The 14,069-nt window shown below is 35.5% G+C and overlaps 1 non-coding gene across 1 annotated transcript; it reads right to left on the bottom strand.

The window, feature by feature from the left end:
- Positions 1-8,942: 8,942 nt before the first annotated feature.
- On the bottom strand, positions 8,943-9,049 carry LOC133049802 (U6 spliceosomal RNA). Its single transcript, XR_009691481.1, has one exon. It is a non-coding gene; the product is annotated as a U6 spliceosomal RNA (small nuclear RNA).
- Positions 9,050-14,069: the final 5,020 nt, after the last annotated feature.

The following is a 14,069-nucleotide window of genomic DNA, read 5'->3' as shown; positions in this document are numbered from 1 at the left end:
TCCAAAAATTTTATGGCAAACTAAACTTTCAATTTTCACTCAGAAAACTATCCAGAGAGATCTAGTTTAAAAGGTTGGACATGAAAATCTGTTTGAGTTTTGGGAATACATAGCAAGTGAGGTTATGTTGATGTGGTTCAGGAAATAATTCCAGCAGAGGCTCAGTCAGCTGTCTGTATGAGAAGGGGAAAGGAAAAAAATGGCAAAATAAGTTTCCAAGGAAGAAACTGACTAAATAAATCCTCATGTCAAATATCTAACCACGTGAACATGAGTTTAAGGCAATATTCCAAGCTATACAAAGACACAGATTGTTAATCAGAAAAGCTAATCAAAGCCATGTTATAACAGTGATGCAAAGCAGCAAAGGAACACAGGTTTTTATCATGAGTATCCAACTAACAATGGCTTATAAATTTAATCTAGAACAAAAATCAGAGATGTGGATATGTCCAGCTTCAATGGATTTCATACTGCCTTAAATAGTGTTTTATAAACATTTAAAGAGAACATAAATGGAGGATAGGTTATCTGATCTTACATAATATATTAATTATTACAAACAAAAATAACATTTTCCGGACACTACATGTTGCTGATAATGAAAAATCTAAAGCCAAGCTATTTCAGCAACTAAGTTGACAATTATAAGGCAAGTCTAACATATTTTTGCATATCTAAGAAAATTAGAAACTACCAAAATACTTCCTGATCTTTAATTGTACCTTTACATGCATTTCTCTAAAAGAAACTTAAGCAAAAATACTATCAAATTGTCATTTCTTTCCAAAATTATGATATATACATTTTTCTAAGAGTTATATTGCTATTTAGTTGGTATATGGATACATGCTAAGCTATTAAAGAAAAAAAAAGTCTCACTAATTTTCAGCTCTACTCTTTTCCACTGTCTATGAGGAAAAGTCTTTCACTGTTTCCACTGTAACCCCACCTATTTGCCATGAAGGGATGGGACCAGATGCCATGATCTTTGTTTTCTGACTGTTGAATTTTAAACCAGCTTTTTCACTCTCCTCTTTCACTTCTATCAAGAGGTTCTTCTTCGCTTTCTGCCATAAGGGTGGTGTCATCTGCATATCTGAGGTTTTTGATATTTCTCCTGGAAATCTTGATTCCAGCTTGTGCTTCATCCAGCCCAGCGTTTCACATGATGTACTCTGTGTGTATAAGTTAGATAAGCAGGGTGACAATACACAGCCTTGACGTATGAAACTCAACATTCAAAAAACTAAGATCATGGCATCCAGCCCCATGATTTCATGGCACATAGATGGGAAACAATGGAAACAGTGAGAGACTATTTTTTGGGCTCCCAAATCACTACAGATGGTGACTGCAACCATGAAATTAAAAGACGCTTGCTCCTTGGGGAAAAAAAACCTATGACCAACCTAGACAGCATACTAAAAAGCAGAGACATTACTTTGCCAACAAAGGTCCATCTAGTCAAAGCTATGGTTTTTCTAGTAGTCATGTAGGGATTTGAGAGTTGGAGTATAAAGAAAGCTGAGCACCAAAGAATTGATGCTTTTGAACTGTGGTGTTGGAGAAGACTCTTGAGAGTCCCTTGGACAGCAAGGAGATCTGACCAGTCCATCCTAAATAAAATCAGTCCTGAATATTCACTGGAAGGACTGATGCTGAAGTTGAAAATACAATACTTTGGCCATCTGATGCCAAAAACTGACTCATTTGAAAAGACCTTGATGCTGTGAAAGATCAAAGGCAGAAGAAGGGGACGACAGAGGATGAGATGGTTGGATGTCATCACAGACTCGGTGGACATGTGTTTGAGTAAGCTCTGGGAGTTGGTGATGGACAGGGAAGCCTGTCATGCTGCAGTCCATGGTGTTGCACAGACTGAGTGACTGAACTGAACTGAACTGAACTGATGAAGAAAAAAAAAAAAAAAAATATATATATATATATAATTAACTTAATCAGAGAAGGCAATGGCACCCCACTCCAGTACTCTTGCCTGGAAAATTCCATGGAAGGAGGAGCGTGGTGGGCTGCCATCTATGGGGTTGCACAGAGTCAGACACAACTGAAGCAACTTAGCAGCAATTAACTTAATTTTCAATTTTAATAAATGGCTAAATGTATACTACACTAACAAATACCAATAGTATTACTTAGTTTTTAGAAGATTTAAGGAAAATAGCAAGATAATATGGGAATTTTTTAATCACAAATTTTTTAAAGATATTAACAAATAATATTTGTAATTTGAGTTTTCAATATCTCTTTTATTTTGAGATATGTTTCAATGCATAATTAGTTTTAAAAATGGTTTTCATTTTCATCAACATTAAAAACCTAAAGCCTAGAAATTTAAATTTCTAATTAAAAACTATAAATATTTAAGTTAAATATTTGAGATGATCAATTCTTATGTCTTAATGTAGACAGCATATGTAACTGCTTTTTGGTCTTAGTGAGAGTGTTTTTGTAGGCTGGTATGTTTCTGAATATTTTATTATGGTTTTTTTTTCTGTTACTTACATATCAAGTGTGGCATTCTGAGCAAAGTTGAGAAGTAGGCTATATCAGGTAACTACCACATGCATATTGATTGGTAGACTTTAACAAATAATGTGGGCACTTGAGGAAAATATTTACATATTTCGTCACTTAACTTCATTGCACTTCATGCATTCTGGATAATTTTCATTGATCTATCTTTTTAATTAGTTATTCAGGTTTATCTAATTTTCTGTTGAAATGTTCCTCAGCATTATTTAAATTCCAAAGATGATATTTTCATTTCTATGAGTTCTCCTGGGATCTTTTACTGGTCTGTTCTTAAGTGTCTGATTCTTTGCTAATTTTTAAAAGTCTGTAAATATATTTTATCACTATATGTGAAGCATACACACACACACGTACTTAAAAATCTTACCCAATACTCTATTATATAAAGCCCTTCAGATCTGTTCCTTCTTGTCAGTTATGTCTTTTGCCTTATATCATTTTGAGATAGATTGTTCAATGAAAAATAGATTATACACTGATTGCTCATGTACCTGAGTTTTCAGGTAGAATTGACAGGGGTCTGGAAGAGGAAGGTGTCAGGAATAATTCTTATGATTCTAGCTTGACTCATTTATTACAAGAGACAGTGCCATTCACTATGACAAGGAAGAAGCAGGTATTAGGGTCACTGCAAAATAAGGATATCAAAATTTCAATTTTTGGATAAATTATGAAAAATTAAAAATTATTATTATTATTATACAGAGTATTTAATTTATTTTAATTGGCAGATGATTACAATATTGTGGTGGGTTTTGCCATATAGCAACATGAATCAGCCACAGTTATATATGTGCCCCCCGCAATCTTGAACCTCCCTCCCACCTCCCTCCCCTGCCTATCCCTCTGGATTGTCCCAGAGCACTGGCTTTGGGTGTCCTGCTTCACGCACTGAATTTGCACTGGTCATCTATTTTACATATGGTAATGTATATGTTTCAGTACCATTCTCTCAAATGATTCCACCCTTGCCTTCTCCCGTATAGTCCAAAAGTCTGATCTTTACATTTGTGTCTTCTTTGCTGCCCTGCATGTAGGATCATCCGTACCAGCTTTCTAAATTCTATATATATGCATTAATATACAGTATTAGTCTTTCTCTCTCTGACTTACTTCACATTGTATAATAGGTTCCAGGTTCATCCACCTCATTAGAAGTGACTCAAATGTGTTCCTTTTTGTAGTTGAGTAATATTCCATTGTGTATATGTACCACAACTTCCTATCCATTCATCTGCCGATGGACATCTTAAGCAATTCTGTGTACAGATTTGAGCTCACATGAATGTTTGTCTTGAGACTAGTTTTTTGGATACTGAATGAATTACCTTTATTTCAAATTCTTACAAGGAACCTGCACTAATTGAAGTGTTTTACATATGCTGTGGTCCTTGTGACTTAAAATAAACTAATATCTGTACCTGAAGTAGGGAATGAATATAAAATAGATTAGTCTTTGTGAGTGTGTGTTTCTAGCACGAGTATAATAGTCAGATATAAATTTTGATGTACGCTTTGGAGTTAGGTAAGACTAGTGTTCAATTTGACAAGTGTTTTAAAAGTCTGAAAATGCATTTTAAAGGTCAGGATGAGGGCTACTTATATAAGTAAAAATCTATGAAAAGCATTTAAAAATAAAACAGTAAAATAACTGAGAGTTATTGAGGGATAAAGTCTTTTATCTTTTCAACAGCTGGAAAATCTCACTGTACTTAAACTAGCTCGAATGGATTATGTTCTCTGCAACTGAACCCAAAAGGTCACAACCCTCAAAGTGGGAATTCATGTAATAAAATGCTTATGTTCAGGAACGTGGCTGTAACTGGAAATCTGTTGTCATTAAGCTATATACAAGAAGTATTTGAAGCCAGGGGACATAAGCAAGGGTACATGGTGCCTGAGAACAACCCTGCATTAGTCAGGGTTCTCCAGAAGATAAGAACCAATAGGCTATAAAGAATTGGATAAAAGGAAATATGGGCTTTCCTGGTGGCTCAGATGGTAAGGAATCTGCCTGCAATGCAGGACACCCAGGCTGATCCCTGGATCAGGAAGATCCCCTGGAGAAAGGAATGGAAGCCCACTCCAGTATCCTTGCCTGGCGAATCCCATGGACTGAAGAGCCTGGCTGGCTGCAGTCCATGGGGTCGCATGGACTGACCGACTAAAGGACATGCAAGAGGAGATCATGGAAACTTACGCATGTGATTGTGGAGGACAAATCCCACTATTTGTCCTCTACAAGATGGGGAATCGGACAAACTGGTGGTATGATTCAGTCCAAGTGCAAAGGGCTGAGAATTTGGGAAGGGGAAAGCTCTAGTGTAAATCCAAAGGACAAAGAAATCCAGAGATCCAAGAACCAGGAGCACAGAAGTCAGTGGTTAGGAGACCATGCCCTGCCCCAGCTCAAGAAGAAAGATAACTGGTCCTTCCTCTACCTTTACATTCTACTAGGGACCTCAAAGGATTGGTAAGGGTGGATCTATTTACTCAGTCTACTAATTCAAATGCTAGTCTCCCACACAGACACACCCAGAAATAATGTTTTACCAGTTATCTGGGGCACCCCTTAGCCTATATAAAAGCAATCATCATACCACTTGAATACAGAAATTATATAAGAAGTGGTATAAAAAATATAACAAGAATTCATTTTTATAAGCAGAGGAAAATAAAATGTTGCAAATGCTCATGGCAGCAACAGCGACTTAGAGAACAGGAAAATCAAACTGGATGAATGTCAACCGTGAACATTTTGTGTGCATGAGAGACTTGTTTCTGTGCAGAAGAACAGTGAGCAGCAGCACCACTTTTAAGCACAGGGAGATAAGTTATAAAGTGAACTTAAGTAAGCTGTTGATATTCCTCCCACCTTAAAGATTTCAATTTTATGCTAGGATACACTTTGAAAGAACCTGAGGAAAAAGGCAGATGTGAGAGCCGGAAAAACTCAGAAGTATGGTGCAATTCCAGGAAAGAACCATGGGAAAAAAAAGAAAAGATAGACAGGTCTTTTAACACAAGCTTAACTTTCTGTAAAGTTTACAAATTTGTATCTTTAAATTGTGAAGTAAATTCCACACAAATCATCTGCTTTGAGATTTCTTACTATATTGATTACTTATTTATGAAGTAAAAAAAAATAGAGAACTAGAACTTTCACATTACTTGGGTTAAAAGATAAACCATTTATTAAACAAATTTTGTACATGATGAATCCTCTTTTGAATACCTTCAGTTAGGAATTGTTCAGAATATACAACTCAGAGAATATGACATGATATTTGAGCCCGAGTTTGCCAAGTCACTCAGCCATAGAGGAGAGTGGCTAATGATTGCTTGCTTAAACATGCAGTAAAATTACTAAGGATATGAAACTCAAAGACAACAAATAAAAACATTTCCTGACATCAAAATAAATGACTAATGCACTTGAAAATAAATACATACTTATTTAATTTGCTCTAGATTTAGCTGTGTTGCACTCAGTAGCAAGTTTTCACAGGCAATGAAGTTGCAGTGCACGCAGATGGCCCAACTTCTTGGAGGCATAGACATGTGTGTTTCATGAGTGGAAACGGATCAGCACTTTCTTCTAATTACTTTCATGAGAATTTCTGAGTTTGTTATTTTCCATCTAGAAAAGTAATATGTATTCATATTTTTCTTAAACTTCTATGATTGCATTATTTGGATTATTATGAATCATAATTATTTTCCCAGGAGACAGTAAAATCACTTTAATATTATATAACCTAAATCTTTACTGTTATACTGCAAGGTAGCTATGAAAATTTTATTTTATATATACAGATATATTAGCCAATCAAACCAGAAAAATCAAATAAATTACTTAATATTTAACTCATAAGTTGTTAACCAAAAATTCAAAATCAAAGTTATGATTACAAAGTTATGCTGTGTTCTTCTACTAAACCTGTCATGAATATATTACTTACTATTTTTCTTGTTCTACATCCACCTTTTTCCCCTCAAGTCTTTTGTAAACAAAGGGCAACCACAAACATATTCCAATGCCCCCATTCTATCATTATTTCACTGTTTTCATATAGCAATGCCACTTCCACAGTCTATGCTCTATCTGAACTACAATAAATATTTTTCAGTTTGCATATTTTCAGGTGTCTCTGCTCATGTTTTGGGAGATAATGAATATCTTTCAAACGTTTTACACCTATTGGAAATTCTTCCCGATAAGAGACTAATATTTATACATTCTTCTGGGCTTTCAACATTATAATTAGCTCTTAAAAAATAATAATAACAATAAAATAACAACAATAACAATAATACGGCATTAATACTATGAAGAGTTACAATAATATGTAGTGAATATTTAATGTATTTTGGAACTGGGTTAGACCTTCTTACATAGCCCCTTTTATATAATTATATCATTAAGTCAATGTTATAACACACTTTATAGAGGTGGTAAAACTTAAGTTTGTCTGGATTAAGCGTTGTTAGGAGTCACAAAGCATGTAAGTGATGCAAATTTTTTCTTTTTTAATTTTAGAACTTAATTTTAATTAGTTTTAATTTAATTTTAAATTTTAATTTTAATTAGAGATTCTAATTTTAGAACAAAGTTCTAAGCACCATACTGCACAGATTTCCATATTTCTGAACACCTCATAATCACAAGTATTTTCTGAAATATTTTATTTGCTGCATATTCACTTGTATAGGGCAAATTAGGAAGTAATTGCTTATTTGTATTATTTTCAATTTTTTTTTTAAAAGATCATGTAATCTTCAATAACTATTTAAAAATCTGAAGTGAACTGAAGGAAGAAGTCCTTCAAGAGTAGAGATTTCTTTGTCTCATGGAGTGCATCAAAGTCACATCACCACACCACGAGCAATGTCATCAACACCAGACCCATCATAGCTATCATCACCACTGCTCCCATCATATTGTCAATCAAGTATATTCCCGATATAAAATAAAAAAATTTTTTAATGAAGTTCATGGTTACTTATTATCCACACTCTGACAATAAATCTTGAATTTCTAAATTGATGATTTACAGAGCTATGTTCTTAATAAAATTTGTTGCCTACTTGTTTTGTGAGGAAGCAGAAAGAAAATAATGTTTTAGGAAGGAAAAAAAGTATTATTTTCAAATTTCAAAAGGTAGTTTGACTTTTGTCTTCATTACCATTTGATTCTGAGAAATATCTTAGAAAATTATATTCATTTCCCTTTTGGAGCCTAGGAGAAGCAAGACATGAAGGAAAAATAATAGAAAAGACAGAAAAATTCTTTATTATAATGGCAAAACATAATGGGAAAGCATCATTTTTGGAGAGACAATTTCATTAAGATAATCCCACTTAAATGAGTGAATTGATATAGTTAACAATAGTTAACAATAATTTATTGCCTCAGAGTTAACCTGCACAAGTGTTATTCTCATAATTAAACATTGCATCTTTATTCTATACTTTTAATTCATTATTTCCTTGTGTAGTAAATGGATGTAAATAGGTAAACAGTAAAATCCAAAGATCTGTAACTGTATTGCCTCTCCATTTCTATCCTCCCATGCTCTTTCCAATGTCTCATCTTCTTTGCTGATAGGTTTCATGTACTGGTCCTGGAATAAACATTGATGCTTAGGTCACAGGTGGCCATGTGTGACAGGGTTCTGCTTTCTGCAGAACCTTTCTCTACTGACCGAGGAGTGGAGCTTTGGTGATAGCAGTGGACTGTAACAACATCTGATGGTGCTCTATTGACACAGAGTCCTGGCAACAGAGGACGTGGTGTAGCAAGGAGATGAAGACAGAGATCAGAATTATTTTTTAATTGTAGTTAATTTACAATGCTGTGTTAATTTCTGCTTTATAGCAAAGTGACTCACTTATACATCTATTTACATTATGTTTTAAATTATTTTCTATTATGGTTTATCACAGGATCGTGAATATAGCTCACTGTGCTATACAGTGGGACCTTGTTGTTTACCCATCCCATATATAAGTGTGCATCTACTAATCCCAAACTCCCAGTCCACCCCCCAGCCCCACCTCCCACTTGGCAACCACAAGTGGTGTTCTCTGAGTCAGAGGGATAGATTCACTTGTGTCACATTTTATAAGCTACACCATACTGCATTTGTCTTTCTGACTTACTTCATTTAGGATGATAATCCCCAGGTCCATGTATTACTGCACACGGCATTATTTCTTTTTTTTATGTCTAAATAGTAATCCATGTATATATGTAGCATATTTTCTTTATCCAGTCATCTGTCAAGGGACATTTAGTTTGTTTCCATGTCTTGGCTGTTTTGAATAGTGCTGCCATGAACATAGAGGTGCATGTTTCTTCTTTAGTTTTATCTGGATATATGCCCTCAAATATGGAACATTTCATGAGTTTTTGTCATCTTTGTGCAGGGACCATGCTAATCTTCTCTGTATCACTCTAATTTTAGCATATATGTGCTGTTGAAGTGAGCATGAGAATTGGAATTAAAGAAGTGCTTTACCACAGACTCCAAAATAACTAAGCTCACTGAGGTTAAATAAAAGACAAGTGGTTCACAATTAATAATTCATGTGAATATGAATATGGCTATAAATAACAGTGATGGCTGAGTCACTCTTGTTAATACTCTGTAACTAACTAAACAATTACAAGAATTTGGAACATGTTGTAAGCAAGGTGGAAATTACAGTAGATAATCGACACTCCTTAAACACTAGATCTCCCAGTTTCCCATTTTTCAGTGAAAAATAATAGCCTTCACTAGCATCAACAACTACAAAATTACAAAGTATCATGTTTCTCACTAGAAGCTTATTCATAGAAGCTTGTGAATCAGTCAGAGATACAAGGCAGACTCACAGATCTGAAACTCTTTACATTTGGGAATGCAAAATGACTATCTGCCACAAATGTCTATTGAAAAGAATTTGTATTGATACATGGTGCTTCCCAGGTGGTGCTAGTGGTAAACAACCCACCTGCCAATGCAGGAGACTTAAGAGACGCTGGTTTGATCCCTGGGTTGAGAAGACCCCCTGGAGAAGGGAATGGCACCCCACTCCAGTATACTTGCCTGGAGAATCCCATGGACAGAGGAGCCTGGTAGGCTGCAGTCCATGGGGTCACAAAGAGTCGGACATGACTGAAGCGACTTAGTATGTATGCATGGATACCTGATCTTTACCTAGAGATCTCTAGATCCTTAAATTGTCAGCAAAGTCAATGATTAGATTAAAACTTTATTTTAAAAAGTATCTCATCACTTATTTTAAACGTTTCTATGTCACACTATTTATAGGAAGTCATGTTGCTAAGATAATGCTTCATTTCAAAAAATACTGGAGCCCCATGGGCCTTTATATGACATGTTTAAGGAATGTATAATTTTCATCATCCCCACACTATAATGTGCAACATTATTTGCCTTTGAGAAGAATTAATGAAAACATAACTTGACATTATGATTATGGACATCTGTCTTTGTTTATATTCATCTCAGCTTAATGCAGAAAATGTCAAAGAAAGTATGTAGGGTGAATACTGTGTATCTTTCAGTTTTACTCTCATTGCTCAGCACAAAGACATGAAAAAGGCATTGTGCTTCTTGTGTGGTAGGAATTTAGCTAATGGATATATAAAACAAACAAAGCTGGAAGGAAAAGTTTTATTGCTCCATTCTGGACCATATGGATTTTTGTGGCTTTTGTTTTTACTATAATGGATGTTGTTGTTGTTGTTGTTGTTTAAAGGATGCTTAATTTGAAAGGTCTGGAACCTCACCAAAATTTGGATTCCTACCAACACAAAACTTTTTCTTAAAACTTACTAAAACTTTCCTTGTTCTCTTGCCAAGGAAAAGAAGTCACACATGTTTGGATATCTCTATAGAAATCCAAAGGACTGACAATAAGGAGAAAAATATTTTCTGCTTAAGTTGTTGCATTTTTTACCCCCTTCGCTGCTGCTGCTGCTGCTAAGTCGCTTTAGTCATGTCCAACTCTGTGCGACTCCATATACGGCAGCCCAACAGGCTCCTCTGTCCCTGGGATTCTCCAGGCAAGAACACTAGAGTGGGTTGCCATTTCCTTGTCCAATGCATGCAAATGAAGTCGCTCAGTCGTGTCTCAGCGACCTCATGGACTGCAGCCTACAAGGCTCCTCCATCCATGGGATTTTCCAGGCAAGAGTACTGGAGTGGGGTGCCAATTGCCTTCTCCGTTTTTCCTCTTTACAATAGGAAAAAAAAGAAAATATTTGATGATAAACATGACTACATAATATTAACTATTTTTACTAATATTTAATAGCTAATACTGTTTTAATCAAGGCTACTAATGATATTAATATCCCAGGATTCATATTTTGTTTTAATCAGATTTAACTGCCTAATAGTTGTTTTCATGATATATGGACTTATAGAATCAAATTGCCTTTTTACTGGCTCCTTTTATTCCAGGTAAATCTAAAATGCAGAATGTTATTTATACTAGTTTATATTAGTGACAGGACTTCCCAGGTGTCACTAGTGGTAAAGAACCACCTGACCATGCAGGACGCAAAAGAGACTCAGGTTCCATCTATGGGATGGGAAGATCCCCTGGGGGAGGGCATGGCAACCCACTCCACTATTCTTGCCTGGAGAATCCGTTGGAAAGAGGAGCCTGGTGGTCTACGGCCCATAGGGTTGCAAAGTGTCAGACACTATTGAAATGACTAGTATGCATGCATGCACATTATTAGAGACATTTCAATCTAGAATATGCAATCAAAGTGTATTTATATGAACCAGCAATTCTTTCTCTTTTACAGATATTAATGATATAAATTTTCTGTTTAACCAATAATTGTGACAAGAATATGATGGAGGCAAATTTTTGGACTCCTATATTAAAATTTAAATAAACTCTTTAAGGTGGCTGCATTTCATGTAATATTTCTTCTTAATATATACAATATTTATAATTAGAAAAAGCTTATTAAGATAATAATCAATATTATTATATACCTGTGCAAAATAAGGTATTAGCTTCCTTGCATCGTATCTAAGCATGCACCTTTCTTCTATTTACCCTACCAATATTTTATTTGCCACAGAATTTAGTTGCTTCATGTTTATGTTTCTATCTATGGACATATGGTTAATGGCTGAGAAATGTTAATCAACCCTAAAAGCAGAAAGGAAGCATTAGCCTCACCTAGCAGCCTCGCCGTTGAATTATTAGGTCCAGGGTTTATCCCTAGAATTTGAATCAGTCAACATTTTAACAAAATTTCCCTGGTGTACTTCTGAAGATTCTGACTCCGTAAATCTTTAGTGAGACTAGAGACATTTTGCTTCTGAACATATTTCAAATGATATCAGTGCCGCTGGCCCTCCAACAACCCTTTGTAGCATGATGTCTGGAATCATGGTTAGCAAGCTCTGGGAGCAGGAGTTGGTGATGGACAGGGAGGCCTTGCGTGCTGAAGTCCATGGGGTCACAGAGTCAGGCACGACTGAGCAACAGAACTGAACCGAACTTCATTCATTGTATATATATTTATTCCTACAGTTAACACTAACTCCTTTTTTAAAAATAAATATCTATCATTTATTCAGTGCTTCACTTTCTGACAGGACTTAGCATTCTCTTTATAGTCAAACACAGCAAATAATAGATGTCTCTTTTTCTTTGTATGTCCTAATATTTTATTTTTGTTTAGAAAGCAGAAAATATTTCATCGTGATATACATAGTTACATGCTATTATTTTTGGTCTCAAATAGAACCAAAAACAAAAAAAAGTAACAAAATCATATGTTATATATAAAACATATATGTATAGATAAATATTTCAAACAAGCTCAGTTTGTGATATGCAATATAACAGATATATATATATATATATATATATTTACTTTGGGAAATATAATTTGGTTACTTCTCCATTTATCAAATCTCAGACGCTATCAATCGCACATGCTAGATGATTTACATTCAGTTCAATTCAGTCACTCAGTTGTGTCCAACTCTTTGCGACCCCATGGACTGCAGCATGCCAGGATTCCCTATCCATCACCAACACCTGGAGCTTGCTCAAATTCATGTCCATTGAGTCTGTGATGCCATCCAACTATCTCATCCTTGTTGTCCCCTTCACTTCCTGCCTTCAATCTTTCCCAGCATCAGGGGTTTTTTCCAATGAGTCTATTCTTTGCATTAGGTGGCCAAAGTATTGGAGCTTCAGCTTCAGCATCAGTCTTTCCAATGAATATTTCGACTGATTTCCTTTAGGATGGACTAGATGGATCTCCTTGCAGTCCAAGGGACTCTCAAGAGTCTTCTCCAACACCACAGTTCAAAAATATCAATTTTTCAGCACTCAGCTTTCTTTAGAGTACAAATCTCACATCCATACATGACTACTCGAAAAATGTAGCTTTGACTAGACTGATCTTTGTCAGTAAAGTAATATCTCTGCTTTTCAATATGCTGTCTAGGTTTGTCATAGCTTTCCTTTCAAGGAGCAAGCATCTTTTATTTCATGGCTGCAGTCACCATCTACAATGATTTTGGAGCCCAGGGAAATAAAGTCTCTCACTGTTTCCATTGTTTTCCTATCTAGTTGTCATGTAGTGATCGGCCCGGATGCCATGATCTTAGTTTTCTGAATATTGAGTTTTAAGCTAACTTTTTCATCCTCTCTTTCACTTTCATCAAGAGGCTCTTTAGTTCTTCTTCATTTCTGCCATAAGAGTGGTGTCATCTGTGTATCCGAGGTTATTGATATTTCTGGCAATAACTTGATTGTGCTTCATCCAGCCTGGCAGTTTGCCTGATGTACCCTGCATATAAGTTAAATAAGCAGGGTAACAATATATAACCTTGAGGGACTCCTTTCCCAGTTTGGAACCAGTCTATTGTTTCATATTCAGTTCTAACTGTTGCTTCTTTATCTGCATACAGATATCTTAGGAGGTAGGTCAGGTGGTCTGGTATTCCCATCTCTTGAAGAATTTTTCACAGTTTGTTGGAATCCACACAATTAAAGACTTTGGAGTAATCAATAAAGCAGAAGTAGATGTTTTTCTGGAATTCTCTTGCTTTCTCAATGTTCCAACAGATGTTGGCAACTTGAAAATCTGGTTCCTTTGTCTTTTCTAAATCCAGGTTGAATATCTGTTAGTTCATGGTTTATACTGTTGAAGCCTAGCTTGGAGAATTTTGAGCATTATTCTGCTAGCATGTGAGATGAGTGCAATTGTGTGGTAGTTTGAACATTCTTTGGCATTGCTCTTCTTTGGGATTAGAATGAAAACTGATTGTTTCCTGTCCTGTGACCACTGCTGAGTTTGCCAAATTTGCTGGTATAGTGAGTGTAGCACTTTTACAACATCATCATTTAGGACTTGAAATAGCTCAGCTGGAATTCCATCACCTCCACTAGCTTTGTTTGTAGTGATGCTTCCTAAGGTCCTCTGGACTTCGCATTCCAGGATGTCTGACTCTAGT

The sequence above is a fragment of the Dama dama genome, chromosome 30, assembly GCF_033118175.1.
Source record: "Dama dama isolate Ldn47 chromosome 30, ASM3311817v1, whole genome shotgun sequence".
In the NCBI taxonomy this organism is placed as follows: domain Eukaryota; kingdom Metazoa; phylum Chordata; class Mammalia; order Artiodactyla; family Cervidae; genus Dama; species Dama dama.
This window is presented reverse-complemented; position numbering and strand designations above follow the sequence as displayed.